Here is a 15,587-nt window from a genome sequence, read left to right as displayed (position 1 = left end):
AAATTAACCAAAAAAAATATATATATAATATATGTATATATATTTAAGTTTCACAGGTACCTATCCTCTGGTACCATCAACTCAAAATCTAGTCATTTTTGCTAAGCATGTTAAAGAGTTCTGCATTTGCACCCCAGCCCCAAATTTTCCTGCTAATTTTTGTGGTTTCTCAATCCCATTTTCCTCTTCTGTAAATACTCTCCCCTGTTGCTGTGTGAACGCCCCACACAAACAAGGGAAATGGACTGATACAGTTAAACAAACGATATACACAAAAGGCTGCCAAATATAGGAAACATTATCTAATTATTGCATTTGTAACAACTAAAATTGGTTGTAACTACAGTAGGAAAAACATTTTGAAAGAATTATTATTTAAGTTGATGGCATCACATTTAAAAGCAGAAAAGTCTTGTTTTTTTTAAAAAAAAAAAAGGGGGTCCTTATAATATCCCCAAGTTCTCTGCACTGCCCCCAAGAAAATCAGAAGTGTGACATCAATTCCAGTATATTAAATCCATCCTTCACAGCAGGTTGCAAAAGTGATAGCCACAAACATCTCCAGAGCAAGCAAATAGAGGAGAGACAAACAACAGACAATCAACAGCCTCACAGACACAAAGGAAGTAAAAAAAAAAAAAATCACCTTGTTCTGAAACTTCAGCCCAAGCAACTATGCTGTAGCACATGTGTGTCTTCATATTTAAGACAGATGCAAGACATCTCCCTGTTCAATAAGTCTCTCCTGATAAATCGTTATCAATTAAGGCCCATCTGATGAGCAGTTAATCAAATCTAGTTAAATTAAGTCAAGAAAAGAATATTCCTACATTATTAATTAAACATAACCAGAAAGCAAATGAAAACTGACACGACATCTCCATCACTGTGGGACACTCATGGAGCTGGCAGAGATTGCACATAGGAACGTAAACTATTTTTTTCCAAAATGGCCACAAACTGCACCCTAAGCTGTAGATGCTCACTGCGATGAGCAATAAATGGATGAGTTACTTATTCAAGAAATAAGTAATACACGTGCACTTGCTAAGTTATTTTACCATCAGTTTTACCATCTACAACACAAGGATAGCCAAAGTGCATCCCACTGGCCAAATGCAGATCACAGCCACCCTCATCTTCAGCATGAAAGTTGTGGCCTGCTTGCTCAGATCAAGATGGACTACATTGCATATGAAGATCAGTATGTGACCTGATATATATACCCTGCACTGAAGAGATGAATGTAGCTGCAAATCTACTTTGTTTTAATGAGATAGATATCCTTGGGCTCTTTGCAAGTCACCACTGCTGTCCTCAGGGAGGCACAGTACGAGCATTCCTGCATAAAATCTTAATGTTAGACTAAAACAGTAAGATGGGGGACAGCCTGCTGACCCACTTTTAAACCAGATTACAAAGTTACAGGCAGGGACAAGCAGTTCCACACCCATCAACAGATCTCCATATTTTGAAACTGACTCCTTGTGTAACTGGTTAACAGTTTTAAATGTGCAGCATAAAATATAGTAACTTTAGCCCCATCATTTTCAGTTTGTTTCATTTGTGAGGTGACAGCTCAGTTCAGATTGCTCATTCCTGGTCACACATCTTGCGTCTCAAACACTCTTGATAGCCCCGGTTTGCAGATATTAGTATGTAAACAATGTCATTGTAAAGGCAACTTGCATGCAGCGGACGTGTGAATAACTTATTTAATGTGATTAGTCACTCAACACACCAAATTACATGAAGGGAAAAGGAAGAATTAAAAAGGAGGCCAAATGCCTGAGCTGTTTCAATCTAGCACTACAGGCACCTTATCTATAGAATACTTATCTGATCTGCCAGTTATAAAAAGAACCTCTACTGGTACTGATCGAAAATGAGCCAGGACATTCACATAAGCTAAAATTCCTCCTTCAGTTCTATCTAGGAAGGGCAGAATTTCTCAGAACAGAATGTTTGTGGTATGCAGGTTGGCAATGGGAATCAGCAGTACTGATGGCAAACCTTCACCTGACCAAAAAGGCCATACTCCTGCAAGTGCAGGATACAGGACTTATCTTCACTGCAACAGTTAGCTCAAATTAGTACACTAGAGTTACTCCATGCAAGCTAGTTTGAGTAACCACACTGCAAAACACCACTCAAACTACACATAATGATTAGATTAACAGCTGCTGAGTTATAATCAGTGTTATATCACCAATGCATTACTTCCTAGAGCAGGGGTTCTCAGATTTTTGTCCTGATGACCCCTTTCACACAGCAAGCCTCTGAGTGTGACCCCCCCCACCCACATATTAAAAACACTTTTTGATATATTTAACACCATTATAAATGCTGGAGGCAAAGTGGGGTTTGGGATGGAGGCTGACAGCTTGCAACCCCCTCCCCCCCATGTAATAGCCTCGCAACCCCGTGGGGTCCCAACCCCCAGTTTGAGAACCCCTGTCCTAGAGTTTTAGCAGCATTTGAGCTCCAATCACCCCTTGACTTATGGTTAACTAGCTCAAACTTAAAGCACCACTTAACTTGAGCTAGAGATGTGTGTATGTGGATGGGAGTTGGGTTAGGAGCTCAATCTAACATTGCAGTGTAAGACAGCCGCCCCCCCCCCCCCCCCCCGACATTAAACGAGCGGTTCTCAAGCTTTTGTACTGGTGACCCATAGCAAGCCTCTAAGTGCAACCCCCCCTTATAAATTAAAAACACTTTTTTGTATATTTAACACCATTATAAACGCTTGAGGCAAAGCGGAGTTTGGGGTGGAGGTTGACAGCTTGCGACCCCCCCATGTAATAACCTCACTACCCCCAGAGGGGTCCCGACCCCCAGTTTGAGAACCCCTGCATTAAACACTCATCTTGATCTTAACAAAAAGACCAAGCAGATTAACATGAACAGAATTTTATCTTCAACTCACTATATCTTTATTTATTTCTTCATTCATTCACTTTATTTCACTTCATTATTTTAAATGTAACTAGTATAGGAACTTGCTTTCTTTTGTTTCCTTTTTTAAAATATCTCAGAGGTTTATTAGAGTTAACACTGAATCATATAGCCCACTTCAGAACCACTACTATCTACAATGGAAACACTTATTTATGCTTTATTTATCCCAATACTGGACAGATTAAAGCACTAAGTGAAAGAGTCTCACACTGAGTACCTAAAATTTAGGTACCTATATATAAGTGGCCTGATTCTTAGAAATGCTGAGCAACCACAGATTCCTTTGATTTCCAAGGGAGCTGTTGGTGTTAAACACTTCTGAAAAACAGACCACTTATACAGGCACCTACACTGCCCTTCATTGTTATCTCCCTTCCCACCAAGCCTTCTGTGTGTGTTGTTAATTGGTATTTAATAAAAACATACTCTGTGAAAGATAACTATTCTTTGTCTCCTACACATGGTGGTTGCTGCTGGAATTAATACTCAGTGGCAATTCGATCATTTGCCGAGAACAAATCACGGTCAGGAATCTACAAAATTTTAATGAAAAGCAGCAACAAAGCATGGCAGAGTGCTGTAATGACACATTACTGGATCTCATTGTCAAAATGGTACCTCAAAGCCTCCCTGATTTGAACTGCCCCCCACTGTACTCCTCTAATAGCCATAGTATCTGGCTGCTCAAAATCAGCCACCAGGTGCTCAACCCCAGGGAAAACTTTTAACCCCTTAACCTCACAAATATTACGGCGCGCACAGCAGGCTGCTATGACCATGGGAATATTTTCCTCATTTAGGTCCAACCTGCCATAAAGACAGCCTCAGTGTGCTTTAATCTGCCAAAGGCGCATTCTACCATCATTCTGCACCTGCTCAGCCTGTTGTTGAAGCATTCCTTGTGGCTGTCCAGGTTTCCCATGTAAGGATTCATGAGCCACGGGAGTAAGGGGTACACTGGGTCTCCCAGGATCACTATGGGCATTTCAACATCCCCAATTTGAATCTTCTGGTCTGGAAAGAAAGTCCCTGTTTGCAGCTTTCTGTAAAGTCCAGCATTTCTGAAGATGCATGCGTCATGCACCTTCCCGGACCACCCCGTGTTGATAGTGAAACGGCCACAGAGATCCACAAGTGCCTGCAATACCATAGAGAAGCACCCCTTTCTATTGATGTACTCTGTCACAAGATGGTCCAAGGCCAAAATCAGGATATGCATGCCATCTATCGCCCTGCCACAGTTAGGGAATCTCATTGCTGCAAAGCCATCCACTATTTCATGCACATTGCCAAGAGTCACAGTCCTTCGTAGCAGTATGCAATTAATGGCCCTGCACGCTTGCATTAACACAGCCCCAAAGATGGACCTCCTGACTCCAAACTGCTCTGCAACCGACCACTGGCAGTCTGGAGTAGCCAGCTTGCATACAGCAATTGCCACACGCTTCTCCACTGAGAGGGTAGCTCTCATTTTGGTGTCCTTGCGCTGCAGTGTTGAGGTGAGCTCTGCACACGGTTCCAGGAAGGTGGCTTTCATATCTGAAAATTCTGCAGCCACTGCTTGTCAACTCAGACCTGCATAATGATGCAATCCCACCATTCAGTGTTTGTTTCCCGAGCCCAAAAGCGACGATCCTCCGCATCCAGCTGCTCCGTGAATGTCAAAAGTAATCTGGTGTTGTTTCTTTCCAGGGCTCATAGCAGGTTAGGCACCTCTGATTCATGTTCAGATTGGGTGTTCATGATATACTGCATGACGAGCCATAACGTGTTCATAACAGTGACAACAGTAGAGAGCAGTGCAGGATCCATCCTTTCAGAGAGATGGCGGGTGCACAGTAAACAGGGATCGTTGAAAAATGCCTCGAAACGCAGTCGGAAGCCCATGGAAAAATGGATCATGGGATGTTGAGCCCCTACCATGATACACTGTGACCCATTCCGCCTTCCCACACCACCTGGCTGCAGAAGGTGGTGAGTTGCACAGTGCACTGCTCTCTCTGTCGATGCTAGAGTACCAACTGTGGACGTGCTCTGCTGAAAGAAGGAGCATTGTGAAAACATGTACAAGCAATGTAATTATACTGGGTTTTAATCACTGGCATAACTTTTGTCCACAAAACCCTTAGTGTAGACAAGGCCTGAGAAAGTCCTTTCACTCAATGTTCTTATCATAGAATATCAGGGTTGGAAGGGATCTCAGGAGGTCATCTAGTCCAATCCCCTGCTCAAAGCAGGGCCAATCCCCAATTTTTGCCCCAGATCCCTAAATGGCCCCCTCAAGGATTCTCCAGCAACCTTGCTGATTAAACAAAAGGCACAGTCCAAGAGTTTTATTACCTAAGTAAACTCCATGTACACACCCCAAGAAGAAAAGAATCACCCTTCTCCCATGTTACCACATCGACATGTCCCAGAAAAAACAAATCAACATTTGAAAATAAAAACAATGCCAGGTTTTTAATATTGCTGTTGTTGCTTTTCACTAAGTTCCCACAGATAATTCCTTATGGATTTCAACTCTGATTGTAGACAGTTCTGTATTATTTGCAAACACCAAGCCTTCCTGTCCCATGCCCACATTACAGCACTTTTAAAACACCAAAGCACATTCATTATGCACACAAACATCTCAACTAAAGCATTCCCATCCACTTATTAAATAAAAACATATCACAATACTTTCCTGCCAGACTGGAAGGTTACTCATGCTATAGCCAAACAGCAGCTAAACCATTCCCTTCCCCAAACTGGCACTCTCAGTGGCGGCAACACACCATAATCAGCTCTCTACTACTTGTGGAGGAAATGGAATCCATTTATATTCTTAAGACTTGAGGTCCTGCAACAGCCAACCAACCACCTCTAAGCAAACCCAGCACCACTTTCCAAAAGCAAAAACAAACAGCAGGCATAGCACAAAAGCAAAAGGGTGTATACTCTGGCACCTGAGAAATTGGAAAATAACTGTACTTGGAGGCCAATGCCATTACAGGGACAGAATCAAAATTATCTATTAAGGTGCCTGTCACAATATTGTCTGGACATAATTTACAAGACTTTGACTTGGTCATTAAGATTTTCAGATAAGAGGAACATTAAGACAGAACAAGAGAGGCCTCCTTAGTCAGATCTGGACCCAGAATTTCATAGCTCAGTGACATGAAATAAGCCTGGGAATAAATGCATCTTACAATTTTCTGAATGTACTCAAGTGCATGCTTAAATGGACTTTTGTCTCCTCTGAAAAACGTAAGAGCTGTCATACTCATTCAGACCATGTTTCAGAGTAGCAGCCGTGTTAGTTGGCATTCACAAAAAGAAAAGGAGTACTTGTGGCACCTTAGAGACTAACACATTTATTTGAGAATAAGCTTTCATGAGCTACAGCTCACTTCATTGGATGCATGCAGTGAAAAATACAGAAGGGAGATTTATATACATAGAGAACGACCTTTTGTAGTGATAATCAAGGTGGGCCATTTCCAGCAGTTGACAAGAATGTCTGAGGAACAGTGGGGGGTGGAAAATATTGGGAAATAGTTTTACTTTGTGTAATGAAACATCCACTCCCAGTCTCTATTCAAGCCTAATGTAATGGTGTCCAGTTTGCAAATTAATTCCAATTCAGCAGTCTCTCGCTGGAATCTGTTTTTGAAGTCTTTTTGTTGAAGAATTGCAACTTTTAGGTCTGTAATCAAGTGACCAGAGAGATTGAAGTGTTCTCCAACTGGTTTTTGAATGTTATAATTCTTGACGTCTGATTTGTGTCCATTTATTCTTTTACGTAGAGACTGTCCAGTTTGATCAATGTACATGGCAGAGGGGCATTGCTGGCACATGATGGCATATCATATTGGTAGATGTGCAGGTGAACAAGCCTCTGATAGTGTGGCTGATGTGATTAGGCCCTATTCAGGGGACACCATCATAGGGCCTAATCACATCAGCCACAATATCCTGAGCATGGGGTTGTGTCCCTGACCATCTTGGCTAACAGCCATAGATGGACCTAACCCCTATGAATGTATCCAGTTCTTTTTCAAACCCAGTTATGCTTCCAGCCATCCGAAATACTACAACACTACTAAATATTCATAGTTTCTTGTGTAAGAATATCCTATGAACAGGACTGTAAGGTTCATCATAGTAAATATGGGGAAATTTGCTGAACAAAGTTTCCAGTGCAATTTATTTCAGCCTTGAGAGACCAATTTCTACTGGCATCCCCCCATTCCATTCTGGCAGATTCCTTGGTAGCTTACCCTCTCGTCCCCTACATAGATCTTGTCAGCATAGAATTGTTTTATTCACATACTCCCAAAAACATTATATTAGAATTCGCAGACACTCTTACCACCTCTCTTTCATTACTTGGTGATTGTTCTGTACTACCCTTGTGATCTAGTGCTTAAGGCTTCCTGTGAATTTACTGGTCTATTGCGGTGTCTCCCTTAGTCTGTAGCAACCTCCACCATACAGCCCTGCAGGCAGTTCTCGGAGGCTGGGCCTATCCTAGAATTTTTTCCTGAAGAAACACCTTCCATTGTACCTCCACCAGTGGCAGCAGCAGCGAGAGGTTGAGGAGAGACAAGGTACTGGTTGGTCACCAGCATTTTAACACTATGGCGTGGAAACCGGACATGAAGATAAAAATGTCAGTAACCACCAGCATTCTTTTAAAGACACCAAAACTCCCCCTACTGCTACTACTGGTGGAGCTATAAGCAAAGGGGTAATTTAAGGAGCCTAGTGTATAAAAGGTCTTAAACTGATAAAAAAGGACATGTATTTCCTTCTAGGTTTGGTGTCGATGCTAAGAACAAGTTTATTCAGCTGACAAATAAAAAGATGCATTAAAAACTCAAACTGAGATCTGAAAATCTATCTGCAATCTTAAATAATAATAGGCCCAATCCTGCCAGATGATGAGCCCACCCTATCTCCGCTGGCCTCAACAGAAGCTGAAAGTAGTTAGCACCTCTACAGAACCAGAAACACAGATTCTGGGATCAGATCTTAGCTGCCAATTTTGTTGACAACGTGCAAGACAGTACAAAATCTATCTGGCTCTCCTGGGACTTTGGTTTGCAAGTGGAAATAAATCTTGTTTTCTCTCTGACTTGTACCAGCCAAGGGTCTGGCCTGCAATGTTGAGCCAGGCTCACATTTTTATTTTATTTTTTTTCTCCTCTAACAGGAGCCTGAGTCCATGCTTCTTATGACAGCCATATTAACACATATGCTCAATGGTAAAACTTGCTTCATTTTTTTCACCATTTGACAATGTCATTTGCTGAATCACAGGTTTTACCTCCAAGCTTCCCCATAACCATAACGGCTGTTCGAAGTGGAACCAACTTACTGAAAAGGCAAAATTTTCCAATTACATACAATTACATAAGGTGGGGAGGTTTTTGTCTGTTTGTTTTGAGGGGTTTATTTTAGATCTAACTGCAAAGGCCCTGTAGAATGGAAATAAGGTAAAACATCAGAAAATTATTTGCTTTTGTTGTAAGATACACAGCAAAAGGTCTTGAGTGATCACCCATAAGACTGGAAAAGTCAGCCAAATACGGACTGAACGGCACTGAATGCTTACGATATGCATCTGAGGAAGTGAGCTGTAGCTCACGAAAGCTTATGCTCTAATAAATTGGTTAGTCTCTAAGGTGCCACAAGTCCTCCTTTTCTTTTTACTGAATGCTTAGAGATCGTTTTAAGTAAAACGATCACTTAAGGCAGTTTTCCTGTTCATAGATACCAAGGTCAGAAGGGACCATTATGATCATCTAGTCCGACCTCCTGCACAACGCAGGCCACAGAACCTCACCCACCCACTCCTGTGAAAAACCTCTCACCTATGTCTGAGCTCTTGAAGTCCTCAAATCGTGGTTTAAAGACTTCAAGGAGCAGAGAATCCTCCAGCAAGTGACCCGCGGCCCATGCTACAAAGGGAAAGCAAAAAACCTCCAGGGCCTCTTCCAATCTGCCCTGGAGGAAAATTCCTTCCCGACTCCAAATATGGCAATCAGCTAAACCCTGAGCATATGGGCAAGATTCATCAGCCAGATACTACAGAAAATTCTTTCCTGGGCAACTCAGATTCCACCCCATCTAATATCCCATCACAGGCCATTGGGCCTATTTACCATGAATATTTAAATACCAAAACCATGTTATCCCATCATACCATCTCCTCCATAAACTTATCGAGTTTAATCTTAAAGCAAGATAGATCTTTTGCCCCCACTGCTTCCCTTGGAAGGCTGTTCCAAAACTTCACTCCTCTGATGGTTAGAAACCTTCATCTAATTTCAAGTCTAAACTTCCCGATGACCAGTTCGTATCCATTTGTTCTTGTGTCCACCCTGGTACTGAGCTTAAATAATTCCTCTCCCTCTCCAGTATTTATCCCTCTGATATATTTATAGAGAGCAATCATATCTCCCTTCAACCTTCTTTTAGTTAGGCTAAACAAGCCAAGCTCCTTGAGTCTCCTTTCATAAGACAGGTTTTCCATTCCTCGGATCATCCTAGTAACCCTTCTCTGTACCTGTTCCAGTTTGAATTCATCCTTCTTAAACATGGGAGACCAGAACTGCACACAGTATTCCAGATGAGATCTCACCAGTGCCTTGTATAACGGTACTAAGATCTCCTTATCTCTACTGGAAATACCTCGCCTGATGCATCCCAAGACCGCATTAGCTTTTTTCACAGCCATATCACATTGGTGGCTCAGTCATCCTATGCTCAACCAATACTCAAAGTCCTTCTCCTCCTCCGTTACTTCTAATTGATGTGTCCCCAGCTTATAACTAAAATTCTTGTTATTAATCCCTAAATGTATAACCTTACACTTCTCACTATTAAATTTCATCCTATTACTATTACTCCAGTTTACAAGGTCATCCAAATCTTCCTGTATGATTTCCTGGTCCTTCTCTAAATTGGCAATACCTCCCAGCTTTGAATCATCCACAAACTTTATTAGCACACTCCCACTTTTTGTGCCGAGGTCAGGAATAAAAAGATTAAATAAGATTGGTCCCAAAACCGATCCTTGAGGAACTCCACTAGTAACCTCCCTCCAACCTGACAAAAGTTCACCTTTCAGTAGGACCCACTGTAGTTTCCCTATTAACCAATTCCTTATCCACCTTTCAATTTTCATATTGATCCCTATCTTTTCCAATTTAACTAATAATTCCCCATGTGGCACAGTATCAAACTCCTTACTGAAATCTAGGTAAATGAGATCCACTGCGTTTCCTTTGTCTAAAAAATCTGTTACTTTCCCAAAGAAGGAGATCACGTTGGTTTGGCATGATCTACCTTTTGTAAAACCATATTGTATTTTGTCCCATTTACCATTGACTTCAATGTCCTTAACTACTTTCTCCTTCTAAATTTTTTCCAAGACCTTGCACACTACAGAAGTCAAACTAACAGGCCTGTAGTTACCCGCATCACTTTTTTTTCCTTTCTTAAAAATAGGAACTATGTTAGCAATTCTGCAATCATACGGTACAACCCCTGAGTTTACAGATTCATTAAAAATTGTTGTTGTTGGAGGGGTCTCAAGGTTTTACGGTACTGCTAGGTAGGCTATGAGGTCTAATGACAGTATAACAACACTAACCTTCACTGTAGTGTATTAGAGTTTGAGACCTGAGTCAGAAGTGGCTGGAGTACAAGACAGCACTCAAACAATCCCTTTTTACTGAAGATTAGAGAGCTGGGGGGGACCTTTGTCCAGTACCCTTCAGCCCATAACTATTTTACATTTGGGGACAATGTATACCTTCAAATCAGCAGCACTGCTTTGGGTACCCACATGGCCCCACAGTATGCCAACATTTTTATGGCCGACTTAGAACAGTGCTTTCTTAGCTCTCGTCCCCAATGCCCCTAATCTACTTGCACTACATTGACGACATCATCATCATCATCTGGACCCATGGAAAAGAAGCCCTTGAGGAATTCCACCATGATTTCAGCAATTTCCATCCCACCATCAACCTCAGCCTGGTCCAGTCCACACAAGAGATCCACTTCCTGGACACTACAGTGCTAATAAGCGATGGTCACATAAACACCACCCTCTACCGGAAACCTACTGACCGCTATGCCTACCTACATGCCTCCAACTTTCATCCAGATCACACCACACGATCCATTGTCTATAGCCAAGCTCTACAATACAACCGCATTTGCTCCAACCCCTCAGACAGAGGCAAACACCTACAAGATCTCTATCGGGCGCTCTTACAACTACAATACCCACCTGCTGAAGTGAAGAAACAGACTGACACAGCCAGAAGAGTACCCAGAAATTACCTACTACAGGAGAGGCCCAACAAAGAAAATAACAGAACGCCACTAGCCATCACCTTGAACCCCCAATTAAAACCTCTCCAATGTATCATCAAGGATCTACAACCTATCCTGAAGGACGACGCATCATTCTCACAGATCTTGGGAGACAGGCCAGTCCTTGCCTACAGACAGCCCCCCAACCTGAAGCAAATACTCACCAGCAACCACACAACAGAACCACTAACCCAGGAACCTACCCTTGCAACAAAGCCCATTGCCAACTCTGTCCACATATCTATTCAGGGGACACCATCATAGGGCCTAATCACATCAGCCACACCATCAGAGGTTCGTTCACCTGCACATCTACCAATGTGATCTATGCCATCATGTGCCAGCAATGCCCCTCTACCATGTACATTAGCCAAACTGGACAGTCTCTAGATGAAAGAATAAATGGACACAAATCAGACGTCAAGAACTATAACATTCAAAAACCAGTTGGAGAACACTTCAATCTCTCTGGTCACTCGATTACAGACCTAAAAGTTGCAATTCTTCAACAAAAAAACCTTCAGAAACAGACTCCAGCGAGAGACTGCTGAATTGGAATTAATTTGCAAACTAGACACCATTACATTAGGCTTGAATAAAGACTGGGAGTGGATGTGTCATTACACAAAGTAAAACTATTCCCCCATGTTTATTCTCCCTCCCCCACTGTTCTTCAGACGTTCTTGGCAACTGCTGGAAATGACCCACCTTGATTATCACTACAAAAGGTTTTTCTTCTCTCCTGCTGGTAATAGCTCACCTTACCTGATCACTCTTGCTACAGTGTGTATGGTAACACCCATTGTTTCATGTTCTCTGTGTATACAAAATCTCCCCGCTGTATTTTCCACTGCATGCATCCGATGAAGTGAGCTGTAGCTCACGAAAATTTATTCGCAAATAAATTCGTTAGTCTCTAAGGTACCACAGGTACTCCTTTTCTTTTTGCAGATACAGACTAACACGGCTGTTACTGTGAAACCAACAATTATAGTGTACTGTCTAATGGTTAGAGCAAAGAACTTTGAGTCAGGACTCCCGCTTTCCATTTGTGGCTGCCGCCAACTGGCGGTGTGACCTTGGACAAGCCATTCTGTGCCTCAGTTTCCCCATCTACAAAAGGGGATAATATTTTTCGAATTGCTAGGACATGCGAGTATAGCTTTAATTGTCGCCTGTAAAGTGCTTTGAAATGCAAAAACGAAAAGGATCACAGAAGCCTCAAGTATTATTCAGATACCTTTCAAAGTCAAGTGGAGGAGAATTCTTGGGGGACCTCTCACAAGAGCAAGATCTTCTTATCTGAATGATCAGCTATGCTTGGGAAAGGCTCACAACCAACGCAGGGAAAACTGCATTAAAGACCCGTCTCTACCACAGGCAGCTACTGTAAAGCCTCTCAAGGTTTCCAATGCAACTTACTTCCACCCTTGCAGACCCACCTCTGGTGGGTGACTGATCCCCTCAGAGGGGGCCACTCTCCCTATCGCCCAACAGAGCAGGGTGGCTACAGACGGGACGCCACACGGCCCCCGCGAAGCGGGGAGTCCTCCAGAAGAGACCCCGATGCCCCCCAGGGCTCGCTATCCGCCCTCCACAGGCGCCCCGGCACCGCACGGGGGGGTCGCTGCTGCTCTCCTACTGGACCCGGGCGCCCCCTCCCCGTATGCACGGGGCCCGTCCCCGCCGAGCCACGCAGGCAGCTCTGCCCAGCGCAGCGGAGGGCCGCAGCCGCAGCCCTCCGAGGCCCCCAGGCCAAAGGGGTCGAGCGCGGCGGGCCTGCCCCTGCCGACCCCACTCACCTGCCCCGGGGCCGCCAGCGAGAGGCCAGCGCGCCGCTCCCCGGAAGGCTCCGCCCGCGCCCCGCACTCACCCCGGCCGGCGCCCGCGCGCCATCCCCGGCCGGCGCTGCCAATGCCAACAGCGCCACGAGCTGTCTAACATGGTGGCGTCCGGCGCCCCAACCAATGAGGCCGCCTCATCCGCCGCCACCGACCAATGAGGCCGCACCTCTCCCTGCTCCCTCACCGAAAGGCCCGGAGGGGCTCCCGAATAGGGCAGCTCTTTTAACACGCCAGCCAATGGGACCGGCTCCTTGACTTCCACCCCCGCCCACAATATTTCCCTGACAGCCAATAGGATCGTGCCTAATTTAACTCCCTCCACCCCAGCCAGGGCGTCTGTGTAAGCCCCACCCAATTAACCCTTCCCTGAGTGAGACCTGGGACCAGCCAGCAGCCACTGAGGGGCGCTGCCCAAATTGGGGGGGCGGCTAATGCCTGCTGCTGGGGAGGGGTAGCAAAAAGTATCTAGGGCCCTCCCCTACAGATTAGGGCCGGGGTTCTCAAACCGGGGGTCAGAAGCCCTCAGGGGGTCATGAGGTGTCAACCTCCACCCCAACCCCCCATTGAATCATAAAATATCAGGGTTGGAAGGGACCTCAGGAGGTCATCTAGTCCAACCCATTGCTCAAAGCAGGACCAATCCCCAATTTTTGCCCCAAATGGCCCCCTCAAGGAGTGAACTCAGAGCCCTGGGTTTAGCAGGCCAATGCTCAAACCACTGAGTTATCCCTCCCCCCTCCACCGACCTCCAGCATTTATCATAGTGTTAAATATATAAAAAAATGTTTTTAATGTATAAAGGGGGTTCGCACTCAGAGGCTTGTTTGTAATAATGGCTGGGCAAGGAGACAGGAGATAAGGAAGGAGGAAGATTGAGACAGAGTAGAAGGGGTGATACTAGGATTCGCTGGGCAGGGAGACAGATGGGGATGAGAAGGCAGAGGAAAGGAGACACACTGACTATGTAGGGAGAATGGGATTGAGTTGAGGAGCGAGGGGTGGGGAAGAGATTGGACTAGGACAAGGAAAAGTTGGAAGGGCCAGGCAGGGGGAAATAGGCAGAAGACTTTGTGCCCACTGGAGCACACGCCCCTCCAAAGTCTGGAATAGAACCCAAGATTCCTGAGCCTTATTCCTCTGCTGTCAGCAAATAGCTGTGAAACCAGCTGGCTGTGCGTCTCATCCCCCTCTAGTGCTGGTCCCCACAGAGGATGAGGATGACAACCTATTACTGTTATCAGTTACTCTGTTAACTCATGTCATAAGTAACTGGTGATCTAAAGGTTCCAATCCTGCAGATTATCCATGTAGGTGTCAATATGAGGCCACATGATGGAATTTGTTTTTTTCAGTTTGCTTTTTTAGAAACCTAAGAAATTACACACACAAAAATGTTAAAAGATCATTAAGGATGCAAAGTCAACCACCCAAGTTAAGAAATGCCAGAAATAATAAGCAACATAGAAAACCCCATAGAAATTAATAATTCTGTCTTCTAAGCAGGGTTTGAATAGTGTGTAGTAAATAAGGCCTGGAGCCACCCATTCAACAACCAGGAGAAAGCAAAATATTGAATAGTTGCTCTTTTAGTGAGCACCATCCATCCTGTGCCCTGAATAAGGCCAGGGTCATATAGAAAAAAACAGTATGTGATCCTGTAATAACTGCATTATAATGCATATACACAAGGTTAATGAATTAAAGTTGCACAGGCAACTTTAATTTTGGCATTTCCTAACATCTGAGTCCCTGACTTTGCAGCATTAATAATGTTATTGTGTGGGTGAAGGTGTGGAATTGGAGGGTGAGGATGTTTATGTTATAAAAGGGAGTGCATGGTCCTGCAGTTAAACAGACAGACAGAAACAGGAGAGCTGGATTCTATTCTTTGTTCTTCCACCACCATTTACCCTTTCTGTACCTCAGTTTCCTCTTCTGTAAAATGGAAATGAATTATCCTCACCACACAAAGCTGTTACTTGGCTTATAGATCAACTGTAGAAAGCTATCAATGAGATTCTGCTAACTGAGGGCAGAGGAGGTTAAATGGGTCCTATTCTTCCTCCTGAGCCCTCCAGACCCAGAACTGTGTAGAAAACATCCCATTTGGGTCACTAAGACCCAGGTGGCATTCCACTTCCCCCAGCCGTGATATCGACCTTTAGGAAAGAAACTGCAGGGAGGAGGCAGAGACTGAAGCCGTAATAAACATTATTATTATTAATAATATAATAAGATTAGTACCCTTACCACTGGTTCTGATCCACTTCCATTTTCAGCTTTGAGATTCTTTGATGGATGGTGCTGCAGAGTGGCAAAACTATCATTTTTATTAGTTTCAGAGTTATGTGCCTCATAATACTGTACAACATGAGAACAGACCACATTGAGTGACTCTGTACATCC

The 15,587-nt window shown here is 43.9% G+C and overlaps 1 protein-coding gene across 9 annotated transcripts in view; it reads right to left on the bottom strand.

Moving 5' to 3' along the window:
- The window catches only part of FAM20B (FAM20B glycosaminoglycan xylosylkinase), a 48,881-nt gene extending 35,532 nt beyond the window's left edge, over positions 1–13,349 (bottom strand). For 2 of the 9 annotated variants that reach the window (XM_073356507.1, XM_073356515.1), the window contains exon 1: positions 13,211–13,349. The gene's annotated coding sequence lies outside the window, so the exon portion shown is untranslated. Of the gene's footprint in view, positions 1–646; positions 2,282–3,833; positions 4,999–12,577; positions 12,652–13,139 lie in introns of those variants that run through there. The other 7 variants (XM_073356513.1, XM_073356508.1, XM_073356509.1 and 4 more) reach the window with 7 other exon arrangements.
- Positions 13,350–15,587: the final 2,238 nt, after the last annotated feature.

Source organism: Lepidochelys kempii, chromosome 8 (assembly GCF_965140285.1).
Source record: "Lepidochelys kempii isolate rLepKem1 chromosome 8, rLepKem1.hap1, whole genome shotgun sequence".
Taxonomy (NCBI): domain Eukaryota; kingdom Metazoa; phylum Chordata; order Testudines; family Cheloniidae; genus Lepidochelys; species Lepidochelys kempii.
This window is presented reverse-complemented; position numbering and strand designations above follow the sequence as displayed.